Below are 10500 nucleotides of genomic sequence, written 5' to 3'. Positions count from 1 at the left end.
ATCTTCAAACTCGTCAATGTTGTTTGAAGCTACTCATGAATGGTCTCCTACGAAAAGCCATGAACAATGAAACTCTCTCTCCCCGATAAATTTTTCCTCCTTGTTTTCCGGGGTCATTTCTCACATATATAAAGGAATTGATGTTCTAGAAGGTCCTCCTATTTCTTAATTCATTTCCCTCTTGTTTTAGACAATCAAAAAAGAAAAAGAAAGAATTTTATAACTTTTTAAACAAGTTGTTCTCTTTTTAGTTTTGATATTGAAACTTTGATTTGTATTTTAGATGTTTAGCTATCAATTTAAAAATAAAAAATAAAAATTTACGTACCCCAGCCGTACCCGTACCCGTACCCTACTTTTTTAAGAATTTGCCATATCGGTGTACCCGGATTGTACCCGTACCCACACCCGTGCTTCATAGCTTATAACTGTAGAGAAACAAAATTCAACTTTCCAGATACTTTCTTGCTTTCCAAACAGGCCACTAAAAACTCAAAAGACATGAGCAAAAGTATTCAGAGGAGGGCATGTTAGAACATAATCTATCTGATAATAAACTTTCCATTGGATTCACCGGGATTCAACCACCTCAAACAATCTAAAACAACTTCTAATTAAGTTTCCCATACTACAAAGAACAAATCAAAGCTAATCAGAGAGAAAAGCTTGAAACAACATAAAATATGTTTGTAATAATACCAAAACTGTAACATTTAAAACCGATATTTGGATTTCAACTAATTTGTTGGCCACCAACCAGGAGAGTTCCTTGGAATGCCACTTCCAGTTTTCATTTGTCAAACTCCCAAATGATACCACCATCCTCTACTTAACCAAAATAAAAAATAAAAAAATCATATGTTAGCTATAGTTAAGTGCGCAAATACAGAGAGGATGACAAATCATCTAACAACAAATAGATTTAAGAATTTAATTTATAGATCGCACAATTTTCTAAAGGAAAGGGAAGGAAAGCAACTTCCTCTAGTTTTATAGAGGAATGCTTTGAAATTGCAAGTTCAGTATGTATCCCTTATTGATATCAACCATTAAATCATAATAACAATCTTTATCAGTCTTGAACAAAAACTTTCCTGTGCTATTCCAATTTACCCATTCAATAACCAAACTTAAATCTTTCTCAAGTATAAGGATTAGAAATATTTGTTCATTGCAAACACTTCCTGCTGTCTTACTCTTCAAATTTCACTTGAAGAACGTCATATTTAGATCACCATGTGTTTTGATAACCAACCAACAAAAGCTTAGTGTTCAATCTAAACTTATGACCGGCAAATATTTAGGTTGTGTTTGGATCTTGGATTTGGAGAGGGATTTGTGGAGGGAAAAGATAATGGAAAAAAAAAAAAAAAAAAATAGCATATATTTCATTTACATTTCACTCCACATTTCCTTTCCCTCCTCAAATCCCTTCCCAAATCCAAAATCCAAACACATCCTTAGCCTAACAAAGGGCATACCTTTGACCTTCTTGTTTATCCAGATTTCTGCTAGCATCCCTGCACCAACTCCAGCAACAATCCATGCCCCGTAAAAGGCAATTGCAGAGGGTAATGATCTCCGAGGAAGAAAATAACAATCTGGGATTTGCCTAACCTTTCTTGGAAGCCGTTTCTTCGTAACAGGCCCCGCACTGGGCTCATTATGGATGGAATCACCAATATTTTCCCAGTCCATTCCTTTCAATTGACCTTTTGGCTCTTTAGTTCCCATAGGAGAATACTAGCTTCTGCATGGCTCAATTACACATAGCAGCAAAAGTTAGTAAATTGAGATGGAAAACTCATTAAACAGAATCACATGAGAAGCAGAGACACAAAATTGCACCAAGATGGTTCAATATCAAATTTGAGACAAAGATGTGCACAAACACAAGAAGGGAACAGCACAAATACTGGAAATTTATGCAAAAGTTTCAGTTTCGCAGTTGAGATTAGACAACTATAGAAAACCATGATGTACAATACACTTTGACTAGTCATCAGAATTCATAGTACTAGAGCCCTGAATAAATTCCTAAGGCAAGAATTATGGATATTAATGAAAAGAGTAATGCCATACAAACAAACTGATGTGGTAGCTGAGTTGTTCTTATCAATGCTTTGTTATTGCAGGCCACAACTATTTATTAAAAATAAATAAACGTTATACAAAAAGTTGTTTGCATAGCATTTTCCTAATGCCAATATATTACTGCTTTCAAGGAGCTTCCCAAGGATATGAACTTCACAAAGGATTTAACATCATCCTGACAGTATCCTGCATCTATTTTAAAGGCAAACTCCACAACCATTGCCACTGGATCTGCAATTACGTTGAAGTCCCCATGTTCTGAAAAATAGGTTTTAACTAGGGCTAAAAAGAGAGGCCATAACCTCTCCAATTCCTAGAATAGAAAGCTGACTTGAAATGGGGAATGACCTTATTATATGAACCCATATGACTTTGTAGTTTTGCGTCATTTTTGGTTTTAGACCAATAAATAAACAAAACACCATCAGAACTATGAATTGCAGCCATTGATTCATAACCGTTTTGGAATTATAATCACGAATGCCAATTGGGTAGAGCCAATAGCAACTGGATTTATATTTTCTTCTACTCATTTGCCATCACATCAATTATCAACGTACATCATTTGCAAGGCAATGCCTGCGAAAAATCTAAATGAAAAATGACTAACTATATCAAAAAATAGAATGGGGTTGATTCATGAGTCTTTCAATTGTTCAGAAAGCTGTAGAAACAACAAAAGCAACTCTGACAATAAAATTCCCATAGTTTTCTCCAATCTGATTGCCAACACAGGTCTACAACGGTGGATACATGTCACAGAAACAAAAAGTCGAACACATACAGTGCGAGCTTAAAATCTCAAATGCAAGCACTACGTGAGTGATTACCTCAATAACTAGCATAAAAGAGTGAGATTAATTAATTCCTTAGACAAATCAATAGCCTTTCACAAAGAATTTCAAATTTCTCTACTTCTCAACGAAGTTTAACACACACACACACACACACACAAAAAGTATATACACAATTATTCTTATAGTTTAGTGTTTGGGTTCGCAAAAATGAAAGAATCATCTAACGAGAGTAGAAACATAATTTTTATACAGTTCTAAACAAGAAAAACTCTAGAATTATTGAAATGTTGAATTTTCTTTCTCTTTTCTTCATTTTCTCAGCAACCAAACAGTGCAAATAGTATATGCTTGAGATAAAAAAAGGACTAACCGCAGTGAAATTACGTAGCAGCGACAAGCAACGTAACAACAGCCCCAGCGGCCCCGATCGACTGCGTCTTCTTTCTTTCTTGCACACTGAAAAATTCTTCTTTGATTATATTTGATTCTCTCCTTTCTAAAAAAAAACCAAGATGGTGTTTGGGATCAACCAAATATGTATACGTTTTTACTTTTTATAAAGAGAGATGCGTAAAAATATAGAGAGATAAAATGTTTTTAAAAAAATAAAATGATTAAAAAGTGCGTTAATATAGGGATGTCAAATAGTGGCCAAATGTGCTTTTTGTTTCTTAAGAGTTTGCTTGTAACATGGGCCGCTCAACCAGACTAACTAAGGCCCGTTTGGTACGATAGTTTGGATTAATTTAATTTATTAAAAAATAAAATAGATTAAAAAATTAATAAAATAAAATATTACATTCAAATTAAAATTATTTCACTTTTCTCTCACAAAATTATAAAAAAAAAAATTAAAAATTCATTCTCAACAAAAAAAATTTAATCGGATTAAAATAACTAAAAAATGAATCTAAAAAATGATTCTAAAAAAAGGTTTCACTTTTCAGAAACTTCTACTTTTTCGTTTTCTGTATTTTTTGTTTTTATTGATTTTTTTTAATATTTTAAGCAATTTTTAAAATTTTTAGACACACCTAATATAAATACACTTAAAAAGTATAATATTTGTGAAAAAAATCTTTAAAAAATTCACTAAATACCAAAAATCTAAAAAAAATACGAAAATTCAATACATTTTTCGTATTTTTGTGTATTTATTAATTTTTTAAAATATTTTTCACAAATATTTTATTATTTAGAAACATCTAAGCTAGGAAGCACGGGTGCGGGTGCAGGTGCGGGTGAGGGTATGAGCATGGCTATGAGTGCTGGTACACGAATACGACAAAACTCAAAAAAAATATGATACTGGTACGGCTGCGGTACGCCGATATATATATTTTTTATATAATTATGGTTAAAGGATCCAACCTATAAATTGATGATACAGTTCGTAATGACAGGACGGGTCGGACTGATCCACGCTCTTCAAGCTTACGTCCGAATGACCAAGCCCACGGGGGAACCTGCACAAAAGTCCAATAAGAAACAGGGAGTCCCTCAGCGAACCCTCCGACGAGCAAGTTAGGAAGAGAAGTGGATTGTAGAGATAGACTAGAAATAGAAAAGCTTAACCTTCTTCTTGTCTTCAACGCCTGCTTATATCCTCTGGTAATCATTTCGTTGTCCCTTTCGACATGCCACCTTGGCCGAAAGTCTATGTTGTAGCTTGCCTTGTTCAGGGTGAGGGCGTGTTGTCCCGACGGAGAGGGGTTATCACAATAAATGCTATAAGGGGCCTCATTAATGGCGATGTGCCGTGACAATAACTTTGCAGATCTTTGTCTACTGATGTGGGTTATAGCGATTCCGATATTCCCTTTACTGTTCTGTTGCATTCCGGACTCGATTCCGTGGAGTTGGTAGTTGTGTCTACCTTGCTGTCGTCCTTCAATTCCATTTGATTGAGTTTTAGGATGTGTTGGGCATGTTTCGAGCAGGTGGGTTAAGCCTTGGTCTAATTTCTTGTTGCCAGGTTTTTGGTTTTTCCGCTCGAGCGGAGATTGCACACTCCCAGTATTTTCGTTGTTTGCAAAACTCCTGCAGGTGTGATTTCTACGCTCGAGCGGATTTCCTGCGCTCAAGCGGGTCGCACTCGAGCGGGCTTGTTGGCGCTCGAGCGGGTAGTACATTTTTGGTGTAAGTTCTGGGAGGGGGAAATCTACGCTCGAGCGGACTGGTTTTCGCGCTCGAGCGGATGTACTTTATTCTTGTGTCTTGGAGCTCGAGCGGGACTTCTTGCGCTCGAGCGAATTCAGCATTTTGTTCTTGGCGCTCAAGCGTTGTGTTTTCCGCTCGAGCGGACCTGTCGTATATCAGAAGGCAGTTGGGCATTTTTAAGTCACTTTTACATCCTCACTCTCTCTCTTACTTTTCCAAAAACTCCATTGTAGAGCCTCTCTCTCTGAAACCTTGCCTTCTCTTTAGGTATTGATCTAGTAGGAGTTGTCTCCTCACCTTTGGCCTTTACAAAAAAGTTGTTGATCGTCGAGGGCTATCTTTTGATCCAAAAATCTCGGGATTTGGAGCATTTCCGTTTTCTTCATCTTCTTCGTTGGGTGTCATCATTTGAGGTAGGGATTCTTACTCACTACTATGGGTTTTAACCTAGATTTTTGGGCATTTTGTTAAATGGTTGATTTTGGAAAGTTAGGGTTTGAAAATGTTGAAAGGGGTTTTGCTATTTTGATTCTAAAATGTGTATTTTGGGTTTCAAAATAACGAAATTGTTGTTGGTTGTTGATATATAAACCATTGGGTCAATATTGGGGAATGTGATAGAAAACCCTAATCGGTTGTATAAATTAATTGGTATAATTAATTTGGGAAAATTGTGGCTATATGGGATTGAGTTGGAAATAATGAAATTGGCTCATTATATAGTAAAATGGTAAAGTTGGATTTATTAATCGCTCACTTTTGAAAACATTGATATTTTATCTGTTGGAGCTTTTATTATCCGTTTAGAAATAATTGCTTGGACTACCGGTGGAGGGTAGTTTTGATTGTTGTAGACAATGCATGATGATTAGGCAAACTAAAACTAATCAATTGGATATGTCATAGAGTATGACAGTTACTAGAATACATTAATGTTATGTATTGATTGATTGTGTATATGACCTAAGTATATATACGTTGTGTGTGTGGGAGGAGATAGGGAATGTACTCCACGGTTTAGGGGAAGATAGGGGATGGACCTCTAAACCGGATGTTGTTTGGGAGGAGATAGGGGATGGACTCCGCTGATACAGCTCATATGCTTGTCAGTTAATGTGTTGATATAGCTCATATGCTTATCTATGGAAGTGTTGATATAGCTCATATGCTTATCTGTTGAAATGTTGATACAGCTTGTATGCTTATCTGTTGAGATGTTGATGTAGCTTATATGTTTATCGGATGAAATGTTGATATAGCTGGTATGCTTATCTAATGTGAAATGGGAGAAGTTTATTATGAGTCTCTATCTCATGTAAATGGTTGGCCAGGTTCTGAGCCGTTGATGTAAATTGTGAAATTGATAAGGAATGGAAAATGAAATGAAATATGAACATAGTGGTCATGTATGGTAATGGATTAAGAATTGATTTATGGGAATTAAACATTTATCAATTGTTAATGTCTTAGTTACTGCTCATATTGTGTTTAGCATATCTCTACTGGGCGTTGGCTCACCCTATATGGGACATTATTTTTCAGGTACATGTAGCATGCCACCTCCAAGGACATAGCCTGGGTGATGATGAGAGTTGAAGACTCTTTTGTTTATTTTGATTATATTACATGTATATCAAGCCAAGGGCTTATTTGTATAGAGTTAATACTCTTCTTTTGTGTAACCAAGTGTTGACTTGGAAAGTTGTAAGCCCATAGGGCATTTACTTTTGTTGTTAACATGTAATACTGTTGTAAGAACTACTCAGATGAATTGAAATAGTTGGTTTCTTTTATATCAATGCATGTCTAAAGTGATGGGTTTTATGTATTATTTTGAGAGCGTTACAAGCTTGCCCTTCTCTCGCCACGTGTCTTGATGTCATTGGTTCTTATTGCTATGTGGGGCTTTAGCAGTCTTGGGCTTTAGTATTTAAGATATGTATTGGGCCCTAAACGGTGGGCTATAATCTTTATGGGCTTACCCATGTCAGTAGTCCCCTGTTCCCAAGTGCAGCTTTAGTCCAACGAATGGAATAATGAAGAAAATGAGGGTAAGATCGGCAGGGTCAAGGCCGACCGAGAGGGGTGACCGACCATGAGGAAGGCCGACGGCAAAGGCTGGCCGAGTGGGGGGACCGACCAAAAGAAGGGCCGTCCGCAAAGGGTGGCCGAGCGGAGGGGCCGACCAGAGGAGGGCCAACCGCGAAAGGTAGCCGAGCGGAGTGGCCGACCAAGAGGAGAGTCAACCGCGAAGGGTGGCCGAGTGGTGTGGCGCGGGGCTCGAGAGGCAGCGTGACACGTGCTGAAGTGAAGTGGAATAGACATGGAATGAGAAATGGGCAGTGGATCGTGGTCGTACATGTGGCGGAATCGCGTAGTGGGGGAGGTTAGGCGTTGGGCAATAAGTGAAACGATAGGTCATGATAGGGTGTTGAAAAGACAGTTTGGGCGGATTTTTGAAACTTTTCAAATTGGCGAGAATTAATTGTGACCCTTGGAATACAGGCAAGCCTTAGGCCTTTGGTATTATTCGCTTTACCTATCTGTTTGCAAAACATCAAAACATTCCCAGTGTAAACTCCTTCGTTGCTAGCGATACGCCCCTGCGACACTTTATGGATTTCCTTGCGCCCGCATCCGAAGCGATTTGCAAACACACGAGAGAGATGGCCCAAGGGAAAGCAACAAACGCAAGGTTTGATCCACTAGGCGATGACGATGCGGTAGGTTTGGCAGAACAATATCGTACGGAGCGTAGGGAGGGGCAGGGAGCGAGTCAAGTTGTGCGAGCTTGCCCCAGGACAATGATTTCGGCCGCAAGACCAATTAGCCAAGTGGAGCCGGACCATTGGCACACAAAGCCAGACAGATCCGTACTGACAGTGGACGAGCTCGAGGGAATAAGGAAGAAGTATCAAATTTCGTTGGAGATAGGGCTAAGACTGCCTGAATCCACGGAGAGGGCATCAGATGTGTGACCGGGCAAGTTTAGTTTGTACGAGGAGGCGCTGCAAGGGGGTTTGAGGCTACCTCTCCCTCAAGTGGTGGTGGAGGTGTTAAACAGGTTGGAGGCGGCGCCAGGGCAACTGATGCCAAATGCTAGGAAGATAGTAATGGCATGCGCGAGTGCCTGGTTACAGGCGACCGGGAGGACGGCAATGTCCGTGGATGAGTTCTTCTCTTGTTACAAGGCATCCGGTCAGCAGGAGACCTGGGTCACCTTGCAAGCGGTGGCGGGTCTCCCATCGTCGGTGAAAGGATGGAGGCCGAGATGGTTTTTTGTAACAGCGAACGGTGGAGAGGGAATTCGCACGACATGGAAGGTGTCCGCCAAATTGGTCGAGCCCAAATTGGACAAGGCGGCGGAGGACCGAGTGAAGAGGGTGAGGGAATGAAGGGAAGAAAAGGGGGTGAGGTAGGACGAGTTGGTCCAGCCTTCAAAGTTGTTTGCCCTGGACTTGGGGCCGCAACCGTTGGAGGAGGATCCAGCAAGGGAGGAGTTAGAGGCGCAGAGGAAGGCAAGGAAGGAGGAGGAGAGGAGGTTGTTCGCTCGAGCGGACAAGTACAAGGAGACCCAACCGGGACCTACTCCGAAGCCGATAGCGAGAGAATGCATCCGACCGCATCCTAAGTCACTAGAGGAGAAGGACTTGGGCAGTTTTGAGCCACGACCGCCCCCAGTTGATCCAGTGAAGAAAAGGGCGAACAAGGAGGGGAAGGCTCTGAAGAAGAAGAAGAAAATAAGGAGTGTCCCTGAGGAAGCTGCAGATGTGCCTGGATCGAAGAAAGAGAGGGTCAGTGGGGAGGACGCCCCTATGGCTGAGGAAGCAGGGGATAAGGGAGTGAGGGTGACCCTAGAAGGGTGGTTGTCCTAGAGGTGCAAGGGGACAAAGGTCAGAGGGACCAGGAGGGAGAAACGCACATGAGTTCCATGCACAAGATGCAGGTGGAGAGTGAGTCAGCCGACCCTGAGGAGGTGATGGAGTAGCAGCCTAAGGGGGGGCCTGCGCCCCAAAGAGAGGTGGTCAGGTTGAAGCATGCCATCTATCACGCCCCCGCAGTGACTGGGCGACTGGAGGGAGAAGAAGGCCCAGCCAGGACAGTGGCAGATCTGCTCTTGGGGGTAGTAGACGAAGCAACCGTGCGCTCTGCCACCAAGTTCAATGAGGTTCAGTTGCTAAGGGAGCTGTGCTCTGCCCAAATGGAGGTGACCACTTTAGCAGGGGCTCTGCTGAGAAAGGCGGCGGCTGCAAAAGATGAACTGAAGCCTCTAAAAGCCAAGTTGGAGGAGGCGAAGGCCCAACTTGAGAGTATGAGGAGTGAAACTGCGGGGTGGAGGAGGACCGCACGGAGCGTTTGCGCTAGGGGGTTGGAAGAGGCCCAGAAAGCGAAGAAGATGGAGGTGTTGGCGATCGTGCAGCGCAATGTTGCCGCTCGAGCTCATGTTGAGCTGCTTCCAGTCAAGTTGGAGCTAGAGGACGAACGCCGCAAGGTAGTGTCGCTCGAATTCCAGCTGGCTGGCGAGCAGAAGAAGCTGGGGGATGCTCAAAATACCTGCACGGTCGCCACCGAGCGGTTTGAAGAGGCTATGACCAGCAATGAAGAACTACGCGCCCAGCAAATTAAAGAAAATGACGAAGCAGACCTGAAGATTGCTGGGCTGCAGAAGGAGCTGGAAGATGAGCGTGCTAGGGCGATAGAGGAGAGGGCGAGGTTGGAGAAGGAGTTGGGGGAAGAGAAAACTAAGGCAACCTCTGAAAAGGCAGCATACCCCGATCTGTGCGTGGCAGCAGTAGAGCAATTTAAGGTGTCTGCTGACTTTCAGATGGTCATCGATGCTGCTGTTGCCAGCAACTTGGCGAGAGAAGGGGCTGGGGGGACTGGTCCGTCGAGGACGACCGCTGGAAGTAGGAGCGAAGACAAAGTGATCCAGAGCTTCCAGCGGTCGGACTCCTATAAACACGAAATGGCTGAATTCTGGGACAGTGGCTGGAAGATGTTCAAGCGTAAAGCAGAAGAGCTGTTCCCAGACATAGACTTCAGTAGTGTTAGAATTGACGAAGACGACGTGGCCCAGACCCCCCTAGATGAGGGCATTAAAGAGGAAGATCTCGCCTCAAGTGAAGAAGAGGAGTGAATGGAGTGGAGAAAACATGTACTTAGAGTTTTGGTTGTTTGTTGTTTGTTTGTTTTTGTTTTTTTTTTTTTTTTTGAATGACTGTAATAAACTTATGTACAAGTTTGTGAATAAATAAAATTTTGAGTCTTGTTTTCATGCTATTGCTTTTGTTTGTGCATCTGAAATGAATGAGAATGGTGACTTGCATAATGCTTGTGTATAAATCATTGTAAAGTGCAAAATGTAAGGAAAACTCAATGTAAAGTGAAGTTTAAAACATAAGGCAACCGCAATGCAGAGTGACTGTAAGGAAAACTCAATGTAAAGTGA

The 10500-nt window shown here is 41.4% G+C and overlaps 1 long non-coding RNA gene across 1 annotated transcript; it reads right to left on the bottom strand.

Annotated features, from left to right (window-relative positions):
* Positions 1–543: 543 nt before the first annotated feature.
* On the bottom strand, positions 544–3822 carry LOC114291670 (uncharacterized). Its single transcript, XR_014361927.1, has 3 exons — positions 3262–3822; positions 1482–1750; positions 544–825 (listed from the first exon to the last, which is right to left on the bottom strand). It is a non-coding gene; the product is annotated as an uncharacterized LOC114291670 (long non-coding RNA).
* Positions 3823–10500: the final 6678 nt, after the last annotated feature.

This window comes from Camellia sinensis, chromosome 2 (genome assembly GCF_055761805.1).
Source record: "Camellia sinensis isolate YWXY chromosome 2, ASM5576180v1, whole genome shotgun sequence".
Classification (NCBI taxonomy): domain Eukaryota; kingdom Viridiplantae; phylum Streptophyta; class Magnoliopsida; order Ericales; family Theaceae; genus Camellia; species Camellia sinensis.
This window is presented reverse-complemented; position numbering and strand designations above follow the sequence as displayed.